Source organism: Anser brachyrhynchus (assembly GCF_964034855.1).
Source record: "Anser brachyrhynchus genome assembly, chromosome: 9".
NCBI classification, from domain to species: domain Eukaryota; kingdom Metazoa; phylum Chordata; class Aves; order Anseriformes; family Anatidae; genus Anser; species Anser brachyrhynchus.
Window position 1 is genome coordinate 2,757,846 of NC_137703.1, and position 27,804 is coordinate 2,785,649.

The 27,804-nt window shown below is 41.8% G+C and overlaps 1 protein-coding gene across 1 annotated transcript in view; it reads left to right on the forward strand.

Annotated features, from left to right (window-relative positions):
* OTOL1 (otolin 1) overlaps positions 1–27,804 on the forward strand; it is a 118,049-nt gene that overhangs the window by 68,827 nt on the left and 21,418 nt on the right. The window contains exon 9 of the mRNA XM_080604329.1: positions 20,698–20,803. The gene's annotated coding sequence lies outside the window, so the exon portion shown is untranslated. The remainder of the gene's footprint in view (positions 1–20,697; positions 20,804–27,804) is intronic.

A 27,804-nucleotide genomic window follows, 5' to 3' on the forward strand; every position in this document is an offset into this window, starting at 1 on the left:
TAATGTAAGTACAGTTTCTGTTTTTGTACACTTGGCGATATACTCACATAGATAAAAACCTAATTCTATAGAGCAATATGAATCAATTACCAGTGTGTCAAAAGTGTTGCTGAAGTACAACCAGCATCTAGCTTCATGCATTTCATCAGGAGCATCAGAGAAAGGATTGACAATGCAATGCAATGCCGTATGCTGATGTTTGATTATGATCTAATCAAACTTATGTTCTAATCAATATGTTAAGCAATATCAAATTTTATCCTTCGGGCTTTTATTTTTATAGAAAGAAGTAATAATCTGTGTAGAGGAAATGAAGTTGAAAGCTGGCAGTTTGAAAATGTGATCTCAACCTGAACTAGTGCTGCCCTGTCCACAGTGTCTCTTTCAGGAAATAAAAAATCGGATTTGAAGTAGACAGTGCTGCATGTTTCTGCAACAGCATGTGCAGGGTAGACATTGAATCTTCTAGATTTTTTTTGGCTATGTTCCATTTTAGTAAATGGATTGGTCTTTTACCACCTTTGGTTTAAGGGCTAATAGATAAAGTTATGGAGTCTCACCACAAAAAGAGTATGTCTTAGGTACTGCTTGTGCTTTTGGCTTGTACTTCTTGCTTTTGGCTTTGGAAATACCCTACCAAGTGTGTTTGTTTTTTTGTGAGTGACTTTACGGAGGATACATACCAGGCAAGTTCAACCTACTGGTGCCCGGTTTTCTCATCGTCATAGGTTCTTTAGAATCAGCATAGCTACAGTCAACAGTCATATTCAGGAGTGTGGCAAGCTAAGAACTTGACTGGGCATCATAGCATGTAAAGTAAAGCATATAAAGTAGACTTAATTCATAAAAATACTCTAGATTTTTCGTCAACATTCTAGGAAGAATAAAGAGGAATACCCTCCAAAATAACTTCTATGCCCAGAACAGATTAGTTCGGTTTAAATAGTTTTAAACTGATTAAAAATTCTGTACTGCTGTAAAGCACGCTTATATAAATTTTGCGCTCAAATAATAATAAAAAAGACAAAAAATACATAAAAAATAAACTCTACACATAATCTTAAACAGGAAAGAGGTGGGTGTCAGTTTTGTAATCCCAGTGTCTGGCTTTGAAAGGCAAATCTGAAAAGCACGCAGCATGTCTGCTTGTATTTAGAATAGATTTGTTGAATTCTGTTCAGCCAAAGGAAAGTAAGCCAATTATAAGGAAGTCTTTTATTTTTAGTTCAAGTAGAATAATAAGATGAATCAGCCAGTATGGCACTTGGGCTACTTCAAATACTCTGTCTTTCACCCAAGCAAATACTGCGTAGCATTTATGATTAACTGGCTGCTATTTCCTTTAACTGCAGCTGAAGTGTAATGAAGTTGATGGAGCTATGTTGATCTCAGTGCTTGAGGAGCTCTCCTCTCTGTAGGTTGAGAGCTGTACCCCAAATCCTTCTACAATCTGTGTATGGGGAAAAAAGTAAAACCATAACTTTTTGCTCTGTTTGCTTTGACTTCTGTTGCTATTCCTGGATTAATCGATAACTGAAAAGTAAGAGGTACTGCAATAGAATTTTCTTGATTTCACTGTTTGAGTTTGCTATGACACAAATTTGATAGTATGCGTTATACAAGGGAGCAGTGCTACCAAAAAGCATGCAAAAGCTATACAAAGGAGACACGGTTACAGTCTAAATACAGCTTGTGTAAGCAGTTCCCCAGGTTGAAAGGTGGCATACTGATGCCTGCCTAAAACACTGAAGTGTCTGGGAACATTAATAATACATTTTAATCATAAATTTAATACATTTGCTTCATAAGGCCTTCCTTATGTTTCTTTAATATCTAATGGTGCTGTCAGTGTAGTTGTGGATGCTAAAAGGCTGCATCAACTGCACGGTGCTTCTGAGGAGCTTCTTGTATCTGTCCAACTTATGAAAGTGCAGACGGAAAAGATTCTCCCTTTTAATTTGTTCAATAAATATGCCTGTACTTCTCACTTGATGGTGTAGAAACAGGAATTCACGTTGAATAACAGATGTGTACCTATGTGATGGAACAGAAATGTGCATTTCCCGGTGTCTGACCTGCTGTGCATAGAGGCATTGGGACAACATCTACTTGCCACAGCCTGTTGCAAGTGGCGTATACCTTTTGGGTTAATCATTGGATATGCTGCCCCTCTGTAATTGTCAGCATTTTGTTATAAGAGCTTCAAGGACGTGGATGTTTTCTGGAAGAAACCGGCAAAAGATACTGATAACTTTACTGCATACTGAGGTGAACTTGGATCCATCTTTGGAATGGGTTTGCAAGAAGTAATGAAATGGCAACAACTTGTATCCCTTAGAGTGAACTAAAATTCAGTCAGTCTTTGCTAGATATTGGATGAAAACTTTTTTTAAAATTTTAGCCAAACCTACCTAATGTTTCTTTTAATTTGGACCCTTCAGATGATCCATTCTGTTGTGGAGGGATTCCAGAGGTGACAAGTCTGAAAAGAAAACATTGGAAGTACATTAAATATCATTTGCACAGCTAATTTATGTATATACTTCATAAAATGACAGGATTTCTACAGCGTTAGGCTTAAACTTTATGCCCACTCAGTTTTCTTATCAGCTGTATGCCAGCGGGCTATACACATAATTCTCTTTCCCTGCTTACTGGACCCAAGCCTACTCAATTTAGTTTAGCTGGCAATGGCACTTCTCACTTTCTTAAAACATGGGGCCTTCCAATTTCCAAGAATGTTTATAGTATCATAATAATTTGGAACAGGTGTTCGAACCTCTCTCCTCCACTGCGCAACAGAAGGTTTATATATTTTTCATTATATATGGAGACAACTCATAGCACTTAGGATGACCATCTGTCATTGAATTTCTTCTTTTTGACTATAAGCAAAATGGATTTTTTTTATTGCGGACACTGGTGCAGCTGATGGGACATCCCACTTCCCACATAGAGTTTTATGGTTAGTCATTTCCAGAGGATTAGCCTGCTTGATTACTTGACGTGACTTTCTTTCATATTTGGATAATTCCAGTGAAAATAAGGCTGTGTGCACTTCAGTTGAAACTTCTTGGTGCGTGATGTCCCTGTTTGAAACTGATGAACCTTCCTGTGATAAGGGATCACTTCTATGAGGAGTACCCCCAGAACTTCTGGTGCTACTGGATAGCCTCTTATTCCACTCTACATCTCACCTAGACGGGTCTCATTCACTTTTTTGTAGGGAATAATTTTTTTCTTTCACAAGTTGTTTTCATTGGTGCCCCAGAGGGCCCACCGAGCCCTCTTCTTTCTCCTTTCCTTCCCTTCCTTTTGTTCCCTGTTTTCCCCAAGCTCATCTCCTGTCCTGTTCAACCTGTGCCTGTTGATGGCCTCTCTTCTTCCATTTGGCTACTTCTTGTTCTGCCTAGCAGCTCTATAAGCCCTTTCATGACAGTTTTTTAGGGCTGAATCTGTGGTGTGTTTTTGTTTTTCCCCAGGTAGTGCTGAAGTGCATAGGCTACCCTGGGCGAGATTTCAGATCCCACGCGATTTAGCTGTGAAACTGGAGTGGTAGCAGTGCCTGCACGATGGGCTACCACAAAAAAGAATTTCTGGTGGAAAACACAAATAATGCTGCTGCGTTCCGGGATACGGTTCAAGCTTTGTATGTACCAGTCCGTACTGTGGAACTGGATGTTTTCTTTTAATATTAATAAGATCACTAAGGTGAGCTGTGATGAGAGTAGTTACCACAGTTCATTGTGAAATTATATCAAGTCTAGCAATAACTTTTTCATGATAAAGGCACCAATTGCATGGAAACAGTGACTTTAGGCAACTCTTTGTGGCATACCTAATCTCTCAACTGGGAAGGGAAAGCGAAGTGGAAGATGCACCCCTCAGAGGTCCATGACTACCAGTGTCTCCGGCGTGCCTGCTGGGAGCTTCCAGCCGTGCCTGAGAGCCTGGACCTCCCCTTAATGCCTCTTCAAAGTGCTGTGCCTTCAGCCTGGTGTGTCACTCAATGCCTGCTTTGACATCTTGCAAAGGGCTTTTATTAAATTTGCAGAAGGAAGGGATTAGTGAAGAGTTGTAGGGAGAGAAACCCGAACGGTCTGCTGTGTGGCTGGGGGGCTGTGGGGTAGGGTAGGGAGATTCAGGGAGACCTCGAACTACGCCGTGAGTCAGTAGACTGAAGAGCTCCTGTTAGGGGGCTAAAAATCCTGTTGGGCCTAGGAAGGATTTTGCAATGGTTTGCTCTTTCTTTGAACTCGCTTAATAATATAGTGTCATTAATGTGCTACTAAGCATGCTAACACAGCTGCAAGCTATTGTGTTTTATGGATATAGCAGATCTTGTATCCCTGCCCGAAGAAATCTTATGGGAAATTTTCCAAGAACTCATTAATAGCAGACACTAAATATACATTCCCACTACAGGAACAAGTACTCTCAGGTCTAGTAAATTGTTATGTCAATTAATTTTATACAAGAACACTTCCAGACACACAGGTGGGTGAGGGCTGTAGCTAGGTGAGAGCTTACTTTGTTCCATCCCATCCTAAATTATCAAAGCAAATCCCTCCTCAAAGCTGGAGAAATACACGGCTCCCGGATGAACGGCTCACACTGAATTAAAGTAAAAGTTTTCCCATAGTCACCCATTCAAGGGGACATTTGATCTGAGTACAAGGCCAGTCATTTTACTTCGCTGCTTTTTGCATCTTTGAGATAGTTAGGGCTCTTGCCCCAAAAATTCCACCATGAAGGCTCTTCTGCCCTTTCATAGTTTGTCCCCTTTTCATAGGGGATGATTTCTCCCCCTCCCTAGGAAAAAATAGTATTGAGTAAGGGTAGAGACGGTCATGTTTGGGATGTCTCCTAGCCTCTCCCTCCCAGCATGGTGCTTCAGCCAGAGCAAGGTGGCTGGCCACATCGACTTGTGTCTTTGCCATCCGTCTTTTTCTCAGGAACATAAGAGAGGACTCTTCAAACAGAATTTAAGAGGATGGTCTAGTCTTTGCATGACCGGCGATTTTCAGAGCTTCCTACAGTTCAGCCCAAAATGGGGTTTGGAAACCATTGTATGCTGAAATGAATGGGAACTGGGCACCCAGAGCTTTTTGGCAGACTCGTGCACCTCAGCTGCATAAGAGAAGATAATTCAACTCAGCCAAGTCCTCGGTGTTATTGACAGTGGAAATAAGTCCTCAAGTTCTGTGCTGGCTACAAAGGGACTGGAATTTGGCTATGTATTCTCAAGCACATCTAATTCTGATACTAAGGAACTAAAAGTATTATTAGTACACATATCTTGTATTACAATAACATGGGAAGCAACAACTTTTTTTACTAACTTGATTGATAGGTGAATAGAAAAATACTAAAACTTATGAAAGAATGAATAAAAGCAAATAATAGAACAGTCTCTAATAGCTTCTAAGGGAAGATCAGAATAAATAATCTAGGGTAGTTTTGCATAGATAATTTGATTAGTAGATGAGAGCAGATTTCCCTAAATCTCAAGAATAGCAGTTAAAACAAAATGGTAATAGCTGAAGAGAGAGCAACAATTAGCCCAGTTCTACTAGTCCCTTTCAATTATAACTAACAGGAATGGCAAATCAGTTCAGCCCTTGGAGATCTGCCTCTGCCTCTATCTCCCTTGTAGGCTTCAATCTACATCTGAAAGTAACTATTACTGCATTTTTGTGGAGTCGATGGCTGCTATAACCATCAGCAGCTGCAGACAAACCCAGGTAAACTCGCGCTCAGGCCCGTTTCTGTTTAAGAGCCGTAATCTGGATTGCAAAGTTTTATTGATATAATTTACAACTTTGAACAGAAGTAGCCATTTTTGTAGTAGATTATATTCTCATTCAGCCTTTGAAAAATAACTTATTCCGTATACATATTTAGTTTATATACATATAGACTTATAGGTTACACAGAGACACAGTCTACCTAGTGCTTAAATGTCTAAACAAATACAGGGAAAAAGACCGGAAAATCAATTTCTAAATTGAATACATTTCAGCCATGCGGGTGAATAAGTTGCAGGACTGTGCTCCCTAGGAAGCAGTTTTTCTTTCCTTGTATTTCCAGAGTAGCTGTTGATATAAAAATGCTTTGTCAAGCTGAGCTCTTGGCTGACAGTATGGCAGGTTACTTCTGGGGAAAAAAATAAAATTGGTTATTAAATAAATTTGGAGTCACATCAGGAAAGATCTTTGTCTTTTTTTTCACGTGGCTTTATAGTAGTCTAATAAATTAATTTAGCAATTAATAGTTACCAAAAAATGTAAACTGTTTATTAGTTTAGAAATGCACATGGGCAACATATAGCTTTTGTTGCAATGACTCCTATAAGTGGTTATATAGTGATATACGTAGCTAGGAGAAATTCAGACTAAAATATTTTCTTGTGTATTCTTATATGTATTTGACTATTTTGATCCATTCTCTTGAAATGGAATATTTTTTTCCCTCTTTCAGGATATAGAACCTGCTTTGAGAACTAGGAGCTTGAATTTCTTTGCCGTAGTTAGCCCTTTCCTTCCTGTCTGATGATACTAATATTGCGTGCAAAGAAGCATATGTCATTAGACACTTATAGCAGTGTGAAGCAGAGCTACAGTTTCTACAAAACAAAACAAGTATGCCCTCATATCTGTGCACTTCTTGATGTGCTCAGAATTTGTATATTTTGCAATAAATGATAGTTATCATCAGTCTTCAGCTGAGAGCATCTTGCTAATTTTAAGCTCTAACTTGGGGGTTATTCAAAAAAAATTATAGACTTTTCAAAAAAAGAGGGATAATAGATTGAATTGAGTTCTAGCAGAGAGAGGCTCTAGTAAGAATTCATTTAACTCCACACAAATGTAGCTCTTTATTTCACCTCTTCCATCATGACTTCTGTTTTTGAAGCCTGTAATTGTTATGAATTAATGTTCCTGAGTGGATTTTGAGCTCCTTTCTTCAGATTTATTCAATATCTAGACAAATATAAATTACCGAATACATAGGAAACTACCTAACCGGTCTTCAGTAACCAAAGGGGCAGCTGAAGATAAATGATATTTATATTCAGAAATTTAAATAGAATGTTTTTTTCCCTGTTAACATTAGTGGAAACTGGATCAGATGGCAGAGCTTATGAATGCATTCATATGTTCTTTCTTGTCTTAGGTACAAAGCTTTTGGGAAGAGGACTGTCTTGGTGGCACTGGCCGGGCAGTTGGTGCAATGTGTTCCTGCTCAGTGCTGGAAAGCAGCGAGGGCCGCGTGGAGAGCGAGCCTGCTGCCAGCAAGGAAAGAGCGAAGGGCTGCAGAGCAGTTAATGGAGGTAGGATATGAGGGTCATGGGTTGTGGATCTAGCACTCCTAGATCTTTTCTTTATGTTACTTTAAACAGGTTGGTCATCTCTGCATCGACCCCTTTACTCACAGGAGTGTTCCTGGCCCACCGTTGCCTTGTCCTTTCCCCCCATCCTAGTGCTGTGGCAATATCTTATTGTAAGAGCAGACGGAACATTTGCTTACACAAAGAGTTAATGGGAAACAGTAGCACAGCGAAAACCTCCCACTTAGGACAGAACCGTGATCATTAGAGAAGGTGGATGGAGGTCAGGATGCTCCCTCTGATGTAAATTCACAGGCAGCGTTTTGCTGCTGCAGATGTAGCAGGGCTCTGTAATATGCAGAGCTCCAGTGATTTGGAACCTCCCACTTTACCTAAGCCCTCATATCTTGTTTTCCTTAGCATTTTCTTAACCTTCAAAGAGGAATGGATTAACTTTTTAAGTAGGCATAGTGCTGGCAACTATGAGAACTTGCATTTACCACCCGGAAGAAACTTGTCAGTAGAATACGTTTAGGAGAGTGGAGGATGATTCCTTCCTTAATTATACATTAAAAAATGGTAAATTTATTCCTGCAGATTATTCAAAACAAATTATTCAGCCACCCTTAGGGGAGCACTGTGAAGTCTGCAAAATGGGTAATGCTTGGGCACTTTTGCTATGGATATCTACCACTGCTATAGGTGAGAGAGTTTGAACAGACAATTAGCCCAGGAGGTGGTTGCATGGAGGCAGAATTTGTGTGAGGAGCAAAGGGATCACACCAGCTCCTAATAATCACGCTTCTGTTAAGAGATATCTACTACAACTGCAGCAAGTTCCTTGTCCTTTTTTTCTTGCATAGATTAATACTACTTTTCTCTTGACTTTAGATATGTGTGGTAATAAAAGCTCCCAAGCTGACAACATAAGCTGTGGGGAAGAAAAGACTGGAGAAAAAACACTTGCAGGGCAAAGCTTGCCATCTGAACTCTCATTATATTATCCTGACCTAACAGCGAGCCACTGTTATCTGTTGAACATCTGGAGATGTACGTGCTGCACTGACATCACCTCAGCCTTGAAAACGTGAGAACTAGGGATACAGGTGATGTTGTCCCCTCCATGACAACCGTGTTATGACCAACGACCCAATTTGTATCATTAAATTCCTGAAATAAGTTACGGGATTATCAACCTAAGCGTTGCTGAGACAATGCAAACCAACCATTCTTGGCTTCTCGTCAACAGCCCCACAATCTAATGCTTTTTCTAGAGGAAAATATGTTGTGGCTAAATTCCACGGAAACAAAGTACTCTGGATCTGGATAGCGAGTGTGGGTTTTTGGACCTGTGGTGAAGAGAGGAGTGGACCTGGACCTGCGGTGTGGATGTGAGAGAGGAATTTGGCAGGGGAGTTGCAATTCTTGTCTGGTGGTGTTTCAGAGTGGTGTGAAGAGGTACCTCCTCTTTGCCCTACCTGTTTGCCTGTGAGTTTTCACATGGGTTGAAAAATCTCTTCGTAATTTGCTGCTTGGTTAATCACTTTAGAAGATCTCAGTTGTGGGTTGTGTTTTCCACATAGTGCTGTCTGTCTGGATTCTACTTTGTCCTGGGCTGGTAGTTCTCATCAGTAGACGCAGAGATTGCAGTCAAGCTGTGAGAGAAAAAACAGTTAAACTTTGTGCCAAATATGCATTTAGAAGACAAACTTTCCAGAACAATCAGAAAGGAAGAATCTGGTTCTTGATATTATTCCTTGTTGAGTCTTATGTAGCCAGGTTGAATCTAGGATGTGCCCCTTGGTGTAGTTTGTTATACATCATGTCATGTTTTACAAAAATGCGTGGTGTTTGTAAAAGTAATGGAGAAGTTTTGCACCCGTAATAAAATACGTCTGCCATCTTTAATTAAGTCCAGTTCCTATGGGTAAAAGTATGTAAATCATTCTCCGATAATAAGTTTGCCATTTAGTTTTATTTGCAAAATGACACCACTGAGTAATTGCAGAACATTATTTACAAAATTAAACAAAAGCGCATGCAATTCAAAGAATTAATATATCCACAAACTCAAAAAACCCAAACAAATCAAAGGGAATTCATTTGTTTGACAGGCGCGCAAACTGAATAATAAAATGGAAAAAAACATGAGTTTGAAGCAATTTGGCTTGGAATAATTTGAGAAAGGAAGAGAGAGAAGGCGGGGGCAGGAAGAGGAGGGGAGAAAAACAGTTTTAAATGACAGTTTAATTTGGTATAATCTCTACTGGACAAATTGAATGAGATTACAGTTGTATGAGTGTTAGTGAAGCAAATGTGTAACAGTAAGAATTGGGGAAAAAAATCAGTTTGTTGTTTATGATGGTTCTATTTAATTAGTAGTAAAAACAAAGAATAACAACAACCATTAAAATATGCAGATTCTGGGGCTTTTGCTGATTTACCTGCTTTCATTCAGTCTGCTGACAGGACTCCAGTTTCCATTCTTGTTGTTGTAGCACTTGTGAACTGGGAAAATACAGGACTTCCCATGGATCTGATGGGGAAGAGAGTGCGTAATTTTCTCTTTGAAAGGTCTAGCTTTAAATTTGCTCTAGTGGAAGGTGTTCAGCAGGGTGTGGACGCAACAGACAGCCTGATATTTTCTCATGCATCTATAAGCAAGGGTAACCAAATCAACCAAAGGCAGCCCACTGGGGAAGAGGGCAGATAGTCTTCAGTTTGCTTTCCCTGAGGGCTGATCTCTTCAAGACACAAATCCCATGGTGCCGGTACTTACTTGATTTAACGTATTGCCAGGTCTAAAGCCATCAGTATGGACGTTCTGTGTAAAAGTGGCAAAAGGGTAGGAGTATTTCTTTTAACTATTTTGGTATTAGTATCAAAGCCCCATAAGAAGGACTGAAAAACACGACAGTTCCTTTTTGGGAAAGCCTTGTATGTGTTACAGTCTGAGGCTAACAGTAATAACATTTTTCTCTTTTCTGATTTTAATAAATGCCTCAGGGCATTGCATTTGGTTAAATCAAGCAGCAGACAAAATGTAATGCGCTGGTAACCTCTAAAGTATGTGCAAAAAGTTTCTTCATAAAATATGTATGCAGAACACAGCGCTGTAATGATAATGATCCTCTCTAGGTTATTCTATGAAAGATTTAGTATTTTAGGGTCTGTAGTCTTTGATTTTGTTTGAAAGGGGTTCCAAGTATTTTACTTTTGTATTTGTTTATTTTTAATGAACTTTGCATTAGCATATGAAAGTCATATTAACATATACTATGCTGAGTACTCAATTTATGTTTGTTTCTACTCCTGGTGTGTGTTTGGATGGGGAAAGTTGTCGTATCGGCCTGTAGATGGCATTCTTGCTCAGCAATTTAGAGGTCGGTAGCGAATACAGAACTAGTCTCGCTTTTTGTGCTGATGTGGAAGATGTATTTTAATTTATGATGCTCCCTTCCCCCATGTATACGTTGCATATGCTGTGTATAATCCATTTGGAGCGGCTGGCATTTCTGCAGAGTATAAGAATGATAAAAAGTGCATTGAGCTTTCCTGATAACCATTTAAGTGATTTCTTCTATAGTCTCAGTTTGACACTGACACGATCTGTAGTTAAACGTGTTTTCCCCTGTTAAAGCTGGAGTCCTCATCTGGGTGTGTAGGCAGAGGTGTACGTGGGGGCTGCTCCAGTTCCCTCTTTGTGGAGAATGGGGTCTTTCCAGGCAGTAGAAATGGTGATTTGTAGGCAGATGTTGCTTTGTGCAAACAGCAGAGCGAGCTCTGGAAACAGGCAGTGGTAGGCTGGAGTTTGTGGGCAGCTACCGCTGTTTGCTTTTTGTCCTCTCTCTGTGAAGCATTATATGGCAAAAGAAGGAAATTGCACAGCACGGGTACTAAACAGCCTGCAGGTAGGGACAACCCTTTCTGAATTTGGGTGCAGGTTTTTGCTCTGGATCTGGGGATGCAGCCAGCAGGTGTACAGATACCACTGTGAAGGCCACTTACATTGTTCACCAAGTGCTAACTGTGGATGATGCACTCAGGGTCTGTGGATAGGGAAAGAAGAAAGCAAACTGGAATGGGAAAATGGTTCCAAATACTTGAAGCTTCTTTCTGGCTCATCAGGAGTCGAAAAATCTTGAAGCCTGCCACAGTGCCGCAATGCAACAGATTCCAGGGGCCATCCCTGTTGTGTTTATTTTGCAGCAATGATGACATGCATCCAGCTTCCCTCCCTAAACTCTCAGATTAATTGATTCAGATCTATGGCTAAAATCACAGCCCCAGTGGTCCTTCAGTTGCCTTTCTGTATGGTAGGAACTAAGTATTTGTGTGTGTATTTTGAGTACTGGGTCCTGATTCCTTTGAATAGCCCGCCATCCGCATTGTTCCTGCTGCATCTCATCTACTGTCCCTGTGCTGCTGCTGCAGTTTATCTTCATTTTCCCCAAACTCAGCAAACTCTTCCTGTCAAACCAATGCCTTTTCTGCTCCTAAGCTGGAAGCTCTCTCAGCTGTTTCACAGTCAGCAGAATATCTTTGGGGTAACTGTCTCTCCCAGGAGAGCTGAAGGCACAAGCAACCCATCTTCCTCTTGGGAACAGTTGAAGGTCTGCTGGAGCGGTGATCGATTTACTGCTGGAGGTGATGTGAGGTGGGTTTGCTGCTTGTGTCTTAGCCTCGTGTCTTCTTTGAGATTACCTTTGCAAGCAGTCGGAAAGCGTAATTGTCTTACAAGACAATCCCAGAAATCTGATTGTGTCAAACTGGGTGAGTAAACATCAAGCCCCTTGTGTGCAAATACTCCTCAGCCTTACCACAGCAGTAATTCTTAGTAAGGAAGAATAGATGAGAATTGTTCCTTCATTAACTGAAGTCATAGGCAGAGTGTGAAACATCATTACTGGATAGACATGGGAGGATAATATTGGGTCAGAATGAGTTGCAGTTTTGGTAATTTTCTTGGTCATGATTGACTTTTTTCCTAGTATTTCCTTCATGGCTTCTCTTCAGGAGACTAATTTTAATTGTCAGATAAACTGAAAAGTAGTGGCCAGGTGATTATGCCAGCTCACTGTTGTCTCTGCAGAAATACAAAGGAAGAAAAACAATAAAGTAGAGGCAGTCTTACTGCATGTGCCAAATCTGTCATTAAGCTGTGTTAACAATGCATCCATCCACAAGGAGAAGAAATGCCGAGAGCTGGTAATATCACTTTGCAGAGTTCAACTTACATTGTATTGCTGGGTTCTTGATAATGTGGAATGTTTAAGATTCCAGGCTAACATCACTTTCCATTTGTTTAGAAAATCCAAAGGGTCATATTCGTCCTTGTTGCTGCCAGCCTCAACTCTGATGCAGTGCCCAGTGCGCTGGAGTCCAGTGTTAACACTTCTTGTGTCATACAAGTCTGCTTCAGGCAGAGTAAACAAGGGGCCCACATATTTTATCCTGCAAAGCACGAAGCAGAAATTTCTCTCTTCTCATATTCTTGAACTTTTAACATCTTTCAAAGAGGAAGTAGTGTTGTTTTGAATTAGTGTAACAGTGATGCCTGATGGCTCCAGCAGACATCACTCAAGGCACTTGGGCTAGGTAATATGTGAGAAACAGTAAGACTTTCTGCTCCAAGAGGTTGATAATGTAGATTATAATGTGATTATGCTATTTACAATCAGATTATTCCAGTGCCTTGGAGTTCAGGGAATGGACTTTATAACCTCTTGGCTTGGTTATGCTCAAGAGCAAGACAAAGTTTTTTTTTTTTTTTTTTCCTAAAGAGCTGGAAGTGTGGGTGTAATACAGGAGAAAAGTGATAGAGAAGCAGGAAGAAAGAGGATGAATCAGCTTAAGAGACAATAGTCTCAATACATTAGTGGACCAACCACTGCCCTGTTTCTAAGGGTGAGAAGTAAGAGGAGAAATAGAGACGTGTCCTTGGAGTGCAGGGCGTGCTCGGATTCAGAAACCAGAACCCTATTCACAGCTCAATAACATACACAGACGAATGTAGGGGGTTCTGTGGATTCATTTATGTTTTCATAAATGAACTAATGAACTCTAAGACTTCAGAGGCAGAGATAGAAAATGAAAGAAAGAAAAATAACTTTTCCCTGTTTTACCTAAAATAGACAAAGTTTTTCTTTCTAAATGAATATATTCAGTAACCAGCCCTGGAAGATAAAACTTTTTTTTCCACATTTTGTTGACCTTTACTATTTTTTATCACCTGGAATCTATTCTGGGAGTACCAGAGAAATGCAGAAAAGCCCATAAGAAGGAATGTTTGAGTGGGGTATCAGGAAAGGAATGATTATGTAATGCGTTTTTATTTTTCATTTTAATCTTAGATCTGAATTTGCGTTACATTGAAGAAGGACTCTTGGCCTCTGTTGATAACTGTAATTGTGCTGGGACATTGCTGTCCTTCTCAAGGTTGCAGTCATGTGTTAACTGTATCTGTGTTTGAAGACAAAGGAAAGGAAAATTGTTTGACTAAAAGAAGGAAGTTTCGGCTTCTTTGCACTTGTTACCCACGTAGTCCTGTCACTGGTTTATCAGGAGCACAATATATTCCAAACACATGCTGGAATAAACAGCACACACGACTTTCCTCTGATGAATACTCAATACGGAGCTGTCAGCTGTCTGAGCCAGATGAGTTTACACAATTTTTTTTTTTAGCTATTCAGATGCGAAGACCGAGAGTCAGGGACATCATGTGGATTTGTGACATTCAGAGGCAGACAATGGACTCAAAAACCAAGGAATATGTTGCTTTCATTCATACAGTGTCTTCCGCAGTCCTTCTTTGTCTCTGACAGTTATAATATTCTGATGGTTAATAATCACTTAGATCATTTAGGGGCAAAAGCCACATTTAGTGTATATTGAATCTCATAAAAGGATTCCCGTTGACTTAGAGTGGCAGCGCAGAGACCTTAGTAACTACTGTTAGAATAATTCAATCAGAGTATTAATGCATTTGAGAATGACAGTGTAGTGGTTTTTTTTTTTTTTTCAAACAAGGTTGAGTAGAAACTCCTCATGCAGTAAGAGGAAAAGAGCTGATAGTCTCTGGGAAGTGTACGATATTTTTGAGATGTATCTTTCACCCTTTTATGTCATTCTTGCCCCTACCTGAGAGGTAATAAAATAATAAAGGGCTACTTGTTTTATGAATATCCTTACCAAAATTAAGAGTGTCATTACAGCTACAGTAACAAAGGCATAAAGCTGCTAAATATTGTATACAGTTGTATGGTTAAATTTCCATAAACTTTTTTAGAACCACAGATAGTAAATATTTGGGTGAATATTGTTGGCATGCCACAGAAAATAAATAAATCAGCATCTTGGGGGAAGACTGCTTTTCTAAATCTGAGTAAGAAAGTGCATATTTCAGCCAGCTGAGTATATCTGGTTTGAATCACGGGAAATGGGGTTTTAGTAATTACATGGTGCTTACCATAGGAATTGCTGTGCTTGCCGTTGGGGTCTTGTGGCAGAAGTCTACTTGAGCAGCCACAGCAGTGTCATGGGAAGCCAGGAGAACATCTTGCACCCAGCAGAGATGCCTGTCACAGGGAGCCTCTGCCCTGAAGAGTTCAGAGTTTTCTTTTTGAGGAGAAAAAGTCTGGGATCTTGCTGCTGATGTGGCTGAGTCATTTGGGGAGAAAGACAGCTTCTCAAGCAGCATGTTACAGACTCGTGGGACCTATGTATAGAAATGAGGGAGGCTACAGAACACTGCCGTAGGTATATATGATCAAGAAATCCAGTAGGAACATAACCTTATTTTGCGCTAAATCAATTACATTTTTGTGAAGTGATGTCTCTACAGACTTGGATTTTTGTACAGCTAAAGAGAATTTCTCTGGAGCCATTTCTGTATTTCAGAAAGGTGCGACCCACTGAAATCCTCTTCTGGTACTGCCAGCGTGGGGGTAGTGACTTGTGGGAGTACTTGCTAATCTGGCATTTGCACTGTAAACAGCATACATTTGTGCACATATGGAACAGCTTTCCTCATTACATGTGAGATATATTTCATTAAGCTCAGCCTATATAATTGCTCTGAGCTATATGGTAGCTTTATGATTGACGTTAAGGAATTTAAGACAATTTACTAATCTAGTGTGACATTTTAGATATTAGTGGAACATTTTAATGGAAGCTGGTGGTAAAAACTTGTGGTTTTATTAAGTGATGTTTAAATAAAACATTAACTAGAAAAAGTGTATGAAACTTCTGGAAAAATACCTGCAAACTGCTGACCAGCCAACTCATTTCAGAGTACCTGCACCATAGCAAATTCTAGTCTTATGTCCTTGGCATGGAGGGAAAATGGTTTTGTGGTTTGATGGTTTTTCACCATCAAGAAAAAAAAGTTTGAATTTAAGATAGTTTGTGTACAAAGAATCATTATCTTCATTGTACCTGAAAAGGGAAAGGGGAAACTTTGGTCAAAGTCTACAGCAATCATTTAGGATGATAAGTGTTTAAAAACATTGAAAAATGCTAGGCTCAGAAGAGCAGAGCTGGAAGCACCAAGGCCTTCATGATGCGTTTTCAGTCATTGCTTATTTTTGAAACTCTAGTGAGGTCGGCAGGAATTTCATCAAGCTCTTCAGCTGAGTATGACAGAGCTATCAGTCTACCTGTGCGACAAAGCAACCCATGACCTTTAAAGGGGTAATTTTGATTAATGGTCCTTTTGGGGGTGCCGTCCTCACCTGGCCACTTGGATAGCACTGGGAACAGGCATCACTGGCACAGAGCACATGTGCCTGGTAGTAAAGCAAAACATGTAGAGCTTTGTCTTTCTCCCCAGATGACTAAGCCACGAGTCAATGATGAACAAGACCAGCGGATCATTATGTAAAGACTGCCCCTGTAATCTTGCCAAGGTCAGTGTCAGTTTGGCTTATTGGCTGTGTAAGTGCCGGTCATGCAAGTTAAAGATGCCTGAAGGCAGCCTTAACCCTGGAGCATGTTTCAGTGTAACTCAGGTGTCATATTCTTACTTCCTACAACAGAAGCTGATGGAGTGTAACACTGCCTGAAATACTTGCTATTACTACGGGTTTAGGAAGTATTTCTACCTGTATGTAAGTCAGATTACGTTAACTAAGCCTGTGAAGATGCTTCCAAGGTTAAGCACTTCTTATTTTTATTTTTTTTGGCTAAAGATGTTGTTACAGAGAACAGAGGCACTTTACAGTACGGACTTCCCACTTCTGAAATGTTACGTGTGAGGATGTTGCAGAGAAGACCTTTATCCATGATAGTATAGTTATTCCAAATGGCATCAGTAATGTTATTCTAAAGGCGTGTTTCTGAGCTGACATGTTAATATTTAGTACCACTCTTAAAAACAGTTAAGCAAATGCATTTTTATAACATATAGAGCAAAAAACCCAAAACATAGAGCAAAAGCCAAAAAGGCCCCCTAAATGGGCGGCCCGTTTGAGAGCTGACTGTCTCTGTGGACACGGTGAAGGATTGCTGGATGCAGGATCCGCTGAGCAAGAAATTCTGACTGAATTTCTTTGTATTTTTCTGGAAAACATCCTGACATGTTTGAAATTTGTGGACTTCGTGCTGTGCAATTTGTCTCAGTAGAGGCTGGCCTTTTTTCGCCTTTCGCTTTCATTTGGCACATTTTGCTCGTACTTAGTGGCATTGGATACTACAGGATATCACTTTGTTGTATTTAATCCCACATCATTCCTGCACGTATATAAAGCCTGAGTTCTCTCTTCACAAAAGAGCAGGATTCGTTTATAATTGCCTGATAGAGCTGGAAGAAATTTCCCTCTACAGCCCATGCTGTACTGGTGTACCTGTGCTTGCTGTTGTTGGTGTCTGTACTCTGTTGGTTCTCTCAGGCTTCACGTTCTCTTTCCGTAACATGTCACGCATCCTTGAGTCCAATTCTGTGTGAAGAATTTCAATTGCTGGTGGTGCAGCACCTCTTATTTATGTCGCTGTACAGCCCCAAATGAATATGCAGTGAGCTCAGTGCTTGCAGGTGCATGGTCCTGCATGGTCCATGGCCGGGAGTAGCTTCTTGCAACTCGAGGACATCTGAGCTCATGAGAGTGAGCCAGGACGTAGAACAGTGCTAGAAGTAAGTAGCATTAAAGCCATTTTATTATGGGGTTCTCTGAGACATAGGGTGGCTAAACCTGCTGTGGCACAGCCTGCAATGGCAGCATCGAGGCAAAAGCTGGGCTTTATCTTGGCTCCCATCCTGTGGTCTAACCACTACGTGACACAAAAACGTACTCCGTCATTGAGGTAGTTCTGCTATTTTTTCCCAACAGAAAATTACATTTTTATAAATGGAGATAAATACAAATAAATTATGCATTAAAAAGACCGAAGTGTAAAACAAGCTGTGCAGATTTATCATTCTGGTGGTGTTATGTTCAACTTAGCACAGTTTTTCTTATCTTTAATAGAGCAGCAATTTTATATTCTCTGATGAATTGTTTCAATGACTGTTGACTTTTGGCAATTATGAGGCCACAGCAAATAAAACAAACCAGTGTGCACAGGAGTATTTTAAATATAATATTCTCTTTCAGATGACATTTGATGTCTATGCATTGTCACAGTGTATAATGGCATCCTGTGACATATGTCAACCCTATGTGACAAGCAGCATGAGGAATAGATTTGAAATATAGAGGAAATAAATGCAAGAATCAATGGCTTCTGCTGGCTGCAGTGAACTGTGCAGGCCTCCATGCTTGGCAACTTCATGTTTTATGTAAAAGAAGAAACTCTTCTGGAATGCATTAAGGAGTCTGTGCACAAAACCACTTAGAGTAAGTGAATCCAGGAAAATATGGTCAAGTAGAAAGGAGACCAGTGACCATACCTTGTATGTCTGCAGGTACTTTGAGTAGCAGCTCACAACGCTGTTGGCTGTTTGGCTCGCAAAGCTTTGAACCCAATGATTTGGACGTGCATTTAGGGAAAGAAGCATAGTTTAATGGAGTTTTGTGGGTATTACACGATATTCTTTTTACAAGCTTTTAACGACTGCAATATTCTCGCGTTAACTACAGGAAACATCATAGAAAAGGGATTTTTTTTTTGTTATTGTTGTTACTTTGGACCTTAAGAAAATACAGTGAAACTTGCCTTTATTAGTTGGCTCTGTCTTGCAGCATAACTTATGTGATTATCTATTTCTCTGTTTTAATCCAAATACTTTTCTCTTATTTAAAGAAGCTGAACCATTTTGAACGTGAAAATAATGTGAACTAATCCTTCCTGGATGCAATGAGAGGACCTCTGTACAAAGTCAGAATGATTTAATTCCACTCATGCCATATTTTAATATCAAGAGTTTCTCCCTTTAATATCAAGAGTTTCTCTCAGAAATGGTTCTCAAAATCAGAATGTGTTTTCTTGGAGGAAGGAGAGAAGACGTAGCCCCCAGAAGAGCCCAGTGCCCTGATGTTATAGTACTCAGGGTGTGGGAGACCCTTGCTTCAATTCCTGCTCTGATTCAAAAAGACTTCACTGTTCTATAGTGTTTGTCTTCCTGGTCAGGTGGATGTTTAGAGCTTGGTATTAGTTATTGACTTAATGAAGCAAGACAGATGTTTATTTCCCATTGGAGATGGAGTGAACGTACTGTGAGTTTGCCAAGGTGGACACAAATTTAATGGATTTTGATCCGTAAGTGTGACCTTTTGATTGTAAGTGCGACCTGCAAGAAGGGTGAGGTGATGCTGCTGCTGCTTCTGTCCCACCACCCTCCCTACCTGCTGTCCATGCCAAGCTCATGCCCATCGACCCGCCGTCCCCCTGCGTCACGGCGGTGCCGGACCTTCCCCTTCCTGGCAGGCAGGGATGCTCAGACATCACCGCACCTATGGACGTCCCATAAAGCCATGATGAAAGCCGCTCATGTGGCTCAGCCCTCCAACAGTGCTGTCACCACAATGTGATTTAAAATGTCTGCTATTCGTTTGGCCCCTGAGCAGGGTTGTAAATGATGGTACAATTATTCCAAATGCCATGAATCTGAGAGGATTTGAATCACTCCAGAGTGCAATTGTTTAAAAGCAGATCAGACGTGGCTGACCCCATTTCTTTACTTCCTAATTTTATGTACCATAAATTTAGCTCTTACGCAAGGCTGAGAGCCTGCAGTGACATTGAATGTGTAGCATAACACTGAGCAAGGATCCCTGATCCACTTTGTTAGTGTTGTGCTGAGCATTAAAGAAATGAAATTCGGAAGATGAAACACAAGTTATGGCCATCTCGACCCAGCTGCTTAAGCATACTTTTCTTCAAAGTGAACTGCACATCTTGTTTAAAAAAAAACATAAGGTGGTCTTGAGTGGAGGGTCACGCCAGCTGTATCAAATTAACCGTCTGTGCTGAATGCACAGTGCTCTGCAATAAACCACGTTGTCAACACCAGTGTTTTCCTACTGGTTTCCTTCTGGACAGCTGTAAGTGCTGCCAACTTTTTATTTTTATTTTATTTTTTTGACAATGCTTGTCAAATATACTGGACTGGTAGCCTGGGAGGGTTTATATATCCACACACCTGCAGAGCAAGTATTGAGCAGATGAGAGCAGCGTGGAGTTCCTGTGCTGCCGACTACTTGTACCAGCAGCAGGACTCAACCCTGGTCCCTGTGCATCCTCCTCCTCCTCTGTGCAGTCCCCTGTCCCCTCCCGCCCCTCAGGTTTGTTTGCAAGTGGGGATGCGGATGACTGGATGGGTGCCCCCAGCTCATGCAAGCTTGCATAACATGCTGGCACATTGCAAGGAACATTTTGGCTGTTTTACTTGAGATACATTCATATTCAGATAACTGTCCATTAACGTGTATTTAATTTTAAAACCAGGGCATATGAAATATGAGTGCAAAGTTTATTTATTTATTTTTTAAGCATGAGCATTTTTGTGTGGAAAGTTTAGTCTTTTTTTTTCCTCAGGAATTAGCTCTGCCTTGCAAGTAAATGAATCCCATGCTAGCTAGGAAAGAAAGGAAGAAGAAAGTCTCTCTTTGCTTGAAGGATTTTGCAATGAAAATAGACTCATTTTAGAAAAAGGGGAGAGGCTTATATTAGAGAGGCTTTTTGTTTTTCTACTAACATTTCATAACTTCCTAAAGAGTGAAGACATCAGCACCTTACCAGTAGCTAACCGATCTAGGTGAATACAAATTGAGCAGTTCAAAGATTTGTTTCAAAAACTGCCAGTGGCAGGAGGGGGTTGTTCTTTATTTTTATTTTTCTGGTAGATTCATATTTTATTTAGATTTTGCATTTTTTTCATTCTAAATGGAGCAATAAAACCTTAAATGTTTTCTTCTGCCTCCCAGTTTCTCTTGCACTGCGGTTCTGACTGATGTAGCCAAGACTAAGCTTCACCATCTGAATAATGTATTAATTCCTCTGCAAGGAGTGGAAGTCTAGAGACTAATTTCTGTAAGTATTGTGCTTCTAGTTACCATCAAGAGAAACGTTTCATTCCAGCTGAATATCAGAAGGCAGCCTCAGATGTCTGTGTGCGATACACCACGATTTACCCGGTGGAAGGGGTGCACCCACCTAAAAGCAGACTGGAGCGGAGGCTGTCCTGACTGGAACAGATGGTTTCTGCCTGCTATTGCTCGGATATCTCACTGGTTCAGAGTCGTACGCCGCTCAGACTGGGAAAACACCACGAGCAACCAATAGTAGGGAAGCATTTTGTTGATAGCAGAATCTGTTTTTCACTCCTGACTCGCTTTAAATTCAGTGAAAACGTTACTTAAATGGAGCTAAATAGCACAGCTGAGGGGGAACAATTAAAAACAATATTTAAAAAGTTTTTACTTAAGCCTATTTGATGACTTTCTCCTGTTCTGATAGCTGAAGAGACCCAGCCTGCTCAGAATGACATATTGGACTTGCTTTGTGGACAGGTAACTCCAGGTCCCTGATGTTCTCAGGACGTGTGGTCAGCCCCTGGGAAGCCTCTTGCAGAGGAGCCCCAGGTTCCTGAGCCGGAATAAATTTTAGCAGGAGTCCGTATTAGAAAAACAGGGTTTTGGGCAAGAGTTAAATGCTTTGTCTCTTGGATCAAACATACTTTTGATAAATCCTCAAAAACTGAAAATGAGAGGCGCTGGGCAAATTAACAAATGACACTGCTGGCTATAGTTTTAGCAATGTCACTGTTTTGACAGATTCATTTTCTTTCACCCACTATGATTGATAAGTGTATCTGTCTGGGATTAGAGAAAGTTGCTAGGAAGGGAGTGCTTGAAGGTCAAATTGCTCTAAGGAGACATTATATTTTCCTGCCAGTTTCTTTGGTAGGGTCAAGGCTTTTTTTCCTTCCTTCTATAAAATGTAGAAAGCAATTAAGTTTGATTCATGCCACAAGCTACTTCTTTTGGTTTTGGTTGCCTCTAACCATTCTAGCAGGAGAGAAAAACAAACCAACCCTGTCACTTGGTCTGTAATACTGAAAAAGAGCTTCCAACACAGCGGGTAACTCCTTACTGCTCCAGAAGAGATGTTTTGTGAGTCTTAACCTTTAAGTTACATTGAAAAACATATCAGTGCTGTGTAGTGCCATCCAGGTTAATGACCGCAAATTTCATCAGCGGGATGCACATGTGAGAAAGCTATTAAAATATTGCTTAAAGAGGACAAAGTACCTGTATGTCGCCCGCATTTGGGTGTAGGGGGAAGCCATTCATTGCTTTGCTGACTGAACAAGACCCCAGGAAGATATAGTTATCTATGCTGGTGGCTTGACCGCTACTTTGGTTTGCATGTGTGCGCGCAAAATAAAGGATTACAAGCAAAAGTGCAGGCCAAAACTCTGTAAGAGACAGCTATAATGCTGTTTCTCTTCTGTCTAATGTAGGAAATGCATTTCATGCAAAGGGCCAGCAGAAGGCTGTTCTTAGGCACTTTGATGTTTGGGGTGGATGATTAGAGCCAGTTGTCCTAGCTAGAGCTGGATGATGTGAAATGGTCCATGACCATCGTCTTGGAAGCCAAGAGGGATGATTGTGAAGAGGTAGCCAGTGATTTTCTCATGGGAGATCAGTAAAAAGATCCAGATCTGTTGTTGGTGGTTTTGTTTGTTTCAGAAAGAAACGGGGATTTGTTCTCAGGAATCAGGAATGCCTGACTCAAGTTGGGGACAGCTGGGAACACCTAATGTTCAGGCTTCACATTCTTGGTTAATTGCTTTTTTTCTTTTGTTCATGGTTCATGCTTTTACTTTTTACTTCTTTTTTTTTTTTTTTACCTCCTCCCATTTATTATTGTTCCTTTTCCTCTCTTAAATAATAGTGCCCAATTCTTTCCATATAGTCCTTCCTTTTCCTTTCCCCTGCTCTTCCTACCTTACACTTGTTTCTGCCTAAAGCACCTGGGTAGCTTCAGCTGTTTATTTCTACAGCCTGATGGTTTGAGTGCTGTAACCACAAGTTGCTTCCCCTGCATTAACACTGCCAGCCTGAGCCCAGAGCAGATTTTGGGACAGTCAAGACCAGGAGCAGGCTGCTAACGGCTGGATTACTAAATGAGCTAGGATTACAAAGCTGCATTTGGTGGATGCAGTCATTGAAAAATGGCAAATAGCAAGAAAGCCTTCAATTAAGAAATGTTAAGCAGAATGACCCCTCAGCAGTGCAATCTTTGTATTAATGGGAAAGAGAAATTTTAAGTACCTGAGGCCACGCAAAGATTGGTATCAAGCCACCCTCAGTGTTCGTGGTACTGTGCCTAATGGCATCTGAAAAACGTAGAACAAAGCATCATTTTATCAGTTTACTTTGAAGCTATTTTTTGAGTCCAATTCTGTTTGAAATGGGAACTTGCTAGCTGAGGTCATTAGTGCCCAAAAGATGTGGGCTGCTTGAAATGACTTTGAAGAGCTTGGTTCAGCCCAGTTCAGCTGCCAGCAGAGTGGAGACGTCAAAGACAACCTAAAATGATGCATCTGAGACTTTCCACCAAACTGCTAGGGACTGGGTCAAATTGGTGTTGATGGGAACCATTTTCCCTTCTCTAGTTAACTCCTGTTAATGCAGGGAGCAACTCACGGACTCCTGAAGCAAGCTCCTCAGTGAGGTCCATGCAACCCTCTGAAATAGTTTAGTGCCTTAATATATACAGAAGCAGGAGATATGGGTTTGGCTCTTTTCCCTAATTAACCTACTTGAGGATCGGGCTATGCTGGAGGCATGAAGGACGGATGCTGGCATTACCTCCTGTAGGAGCACTTCTACTTTGTTTGAAAGAAGGAAATATTCTTTTCTGAGGCTGAAGTTTTGAGAATGACCTTGTTGGGTGGCTGTGGGAACATTTAGATCCCACTCTGTGAGTCACTGGTCTCTTATCTTAAAATGCTGTTTCCTTATTATTAAACAATGAAAACTTTGGGAGGCAGGGACAAAAAGCCTGTCTCAACCGGTAAGGTAATTCTCATTCAAAGAAGATTTGAGATTGATAGGACAACTTCAAAGAAAGGTTCAAAAGCATCCCTGTGACCTAAGCATGGGGTTCGGGGCAGAAATAAGACTCCTCACTCCTAGGCAGGGATGGGATCTGTGTGCAGGATTTTCCACTGATGCTTTTCGCAGCCCCTTGCTCCATACGTTTGCTTTTCTGAGTACCAAAATTTGCTCATGACATTCATGGTCTAAGATGAGTGTTGTGAAATCTGATGGGGATGTGAGACCCATGTGTACTTTATGGATCTACGCTCAAAATTAAGCCTTACTTTAAAAAAAGCATGATGTTCAGACCCCTTTTGCAAACCTGGACGTTATGAGTCACAACAGGAGATAGGGAGTGCTGGGCACTTCTGAAAAGCATCCCTAAGTTTCTGACAAATTTTAATTAAGAGACATGAAAGACAAATTACAAACTCCTTGATGGTTGGTCTGGTGTAGATTTAAATACACTCATTATAGGAGCTCAGACACGTTTGTTTGAGTATTCTGTGCGCTTCTGCTCTTTGGGAGGTGCCTGGTCTTCTCTTTGGGGTTATGTGGGGACCGTAGTCTTCTCTTCACAGCAAGCTGTAAGCCTGTCTCCTGGAAATAGCACTTCTGGTCTAGGTGCCAGTGCCAAAAGGCCTTTTCCAATTATCCTGCCTTTCAATGTGGGAAGACGGAGGATGTGGTAAAAGCTTTTGTTTGCATGAATTGAGCGGTACGTGCAAACGCTTCTTTTGCCAGCAGTGAGAGCAAGAAGTCAATCTTAAAAAGTTTTCCTCTCTTTTTTTCCTTTCTTTCCTTCCTTCTTCAAAACAATGAAGATTCCGGAGGTGCAGCTCTGTAGTGGGAACGTGCTGCTGGAAGCTGTTTGCACGGCCCCACGCGATGCTGCAGCGAGCCATGCAGGACGCTTGCTTGATGTTAGCTTGGAGCTACCCCGAGCTTCCAGTCGGCTGGTGGATCCCCGCTGGTCGCAGGCTGGTGCTTTTATAGCTCTGCGAGATACCACGGTGCGATTTGAAAGGGATGAAAGGTGTTAAGAGCACAATGGGATGCACACTCTGAAAAGCTGGATGGGAAAGCTGAGGCTTTGAAGTGCAAAGAGGGTGAAATCATCCCTGTGTAGGGAACTTGAGAGAGTCGTGTGTACCATGTAAATTCCTGTTATACCATCAAAGTAAGGCTTAAGTTGAGCTTAAGTGACTGAGTCTCATGCGAGTGTTCTGCCTGCGGGTAAACTTTTACCCTGGCTGCTTATTTTTGGAAAATAAGCTGTTTGGAGGAAACTAGAAAACACATCGCTAAGTCAGGCTATGAACAGGTGTCTGTTACCCAGCTGCCCAAATCGGGACCCAAATCCATCCTTTAGCTCCTTGGCAGGGACGTTATCATCTTGGAGAGCGCGGAGACACTCTGCAGGCAGTTTTCTTTTCTGATGGACAAAGACCTGAGGAATTACTGGGAGGAGGAGAAAGGGGAGGGAGAGGACGAAGGATGGGGAGGCTGGGAGCAGGATCGAGAGCGGCGGCACCAGGCTCTGGCATGAACCATACTTGCGAGGGCACCGAGCAAACAGAGCAACCTGGGAAACTCGGGGTGATGAGGGTCATGCAGGGATGTGCAGCGATGTTCATTTCTCTGGATTTTAGTTTGTTGTGTGGGGAGGTCAGGGCTGCAGCAGGAAGGCGATATCCTGAGATTATCCTTGTCAAAGGGCAGTAACCCCTGTCTGTAGAAGAGGGGTGAAAAGCCCTGCACAAACCTCTAAAATTAAGGCAGGCACAAAGCTGCAACGAGGATGAGTTTTGGCCGGTATTTTTTCTAAAAATCAACAATTTTCTTATCTTCAGCATCCCAATAAATCCTTTGAAAGTGGGGTTTTCCCTCCCTTCCTTAGAACATTTTTTAAAAAAATAATGCATATATGTATTTATTAGAAGGACCAAAAACCTTATTTTTTCCCCAGAACCAGCCCTCCCCGAGCAGAGCTGTGCGCGGTGGCACCACGGGCAGCGTTCCTGGGGGCTGCTGCAATAAATCAGCGCCGCGGGCAGGGGCTGCAGCCCCCGTGCTGCAGTGCAAGGTGCCGGCGGCTGGTGTCATCCCCCTGCCGCTGCGCCTTCCTGCCTGAGCCTTTAAAGCACCGTTCTGTAATTTTTGTCTCGGAAGTAATGAAGCCTGACAGCGCTGGCTTGCGCATGATAACAATCCCACACTGGTATCTTTTGAATCCTTCCTTGCCAGATTCATAAAGGAAGAACGACTTTTCCAAAGCGACAGTAAACATGTTTCATTTTATAAGACATTGTGGTTAACAGCCTGAAACAACAAAGTGTTTGGTTTTTTTTTTTTGAGCTATAACTAAACTAATTTGAGCTATATTAAAAGTGCTGATCTGGAAGCTAAACCACTTTTTTTGTAACACAGCAGGAAAACATATATGGCCTAACTCTCATAGTTTGCACTGGGAGGAGGAAAGGAGCGTTTGCAGTGTTTTTGGAGCAGCTGGATCCTGCACAGCACGGACCCCAGAGCAGCAGGGCTGTGCAGCGCTGCTGATAGCGTGGTTTTAGGCTTTTAACGTTGTGCTTCCTGGGAAGGAAACCCTTCAAAGATGCTGCGTGGAAGGAAAACCCTTCAAAGATGCCGCATGCAGTTAACAGCAACCTGTGAAGGATCAGGTGGTGGTGATACTAGTGCCGTGGGCTTGGGGGATTGACTTGAAATGATAAAAAGTCGTTTGAGCTCTTGCTTACTGTCGGATAAGTACAGCTTAATTTGGCTGAAGTCAAGTGAGTTACTCTGGGGCTACCTTAATGTAAATGAGAGAATAATTTGTCCCCTTAGGACTCTTGTGTGTTGCTTTGCATTTGTTTCATTTGATGATATTTTGTACTCATGATTTGCAAGCGTAAAGGAGAGGGCGCAGGGCAGGACGGCAGGGGGTCAGGGCCCCGCTTTGGGCTTATCTGGGCTGGAGAGTTTGGGTCCCTGTTTGCATTTAAGCGAGTTGATTGCTCGTTAACCTGAGTTCGCTAATGTGTGTAAGTGCTTGTCTAGCTCATCTACAGGCACTTGTTCCAGGATACGATGCCGAGCTGGACTGGGTTACGGAGAAGCTAAGCCAGCTGTTAGCTTGCAGCGGCAGTCCCTAATTTCTGCCCATGTGAACAAAGCTCTCCCAGTCATGGGGCTTCTCAACTGCTGCTGATTTTGAACTGTGCAATACTTAAAGGTTTTTTTAGGAACTGAATTAAATAAGAACAAACTGTAACTCGTCTAGAAACATATTAAAAGAAATCTAGCGATTTATTGAAAATATCATAATCAGACTGGTCTCGATTGCACCTCATAGGCACACAGCTGCTCTGGGGGCTTCCCAGTGATCTGGGGAAGCGTGTCTTATTGTGCTTCCTGAGTTATGGCTTTATGGAAAACATTGTGGATAAAAATCCAATGAGCTGGTGTGGGGACAAAGCAGGAGGACAGCACGGGACTGCAGCACCAGTCCGCAAGCACTCAGATGCTCCGCCAGACCCTGCGAGGAGCCCTACTCTGGGGATGAGGTTTGAGCCCTTGCTCTGAGCAGGTCCCCCGGGGGGCTGGGGGGGAGTGATGGGGTGACGGGCAAGTGCCTCTGCTCTGCCTTTCCTCCCTGCGGTGTCTTGGGGGCTGTGGGACGTAGCACTGGCGCTCCTGTGCGTGCAGTGAGTGATTACCCACCTCTCGGCCTCTCTTCGCACCATGCACGCTTGCAGGGGCACTTAGTAGAGGAGCTCATTGCTGGCACTAGCATCGCTGGGAAAGCCGTGAGCACAGCTACGCTGCCACAGGGGGGCCCTTACCACGCAGGAATAGATTTTTAGGGCAGGCAAACACAGGTACCGCAAAGGATGAGGCATGGGCAGAGCAGCCCCATGGCCCCTGCAGCCAGCTCAGGCTTGCAGGGCTGGCAGCTCGCGCTGCGCCGTATGTACCACG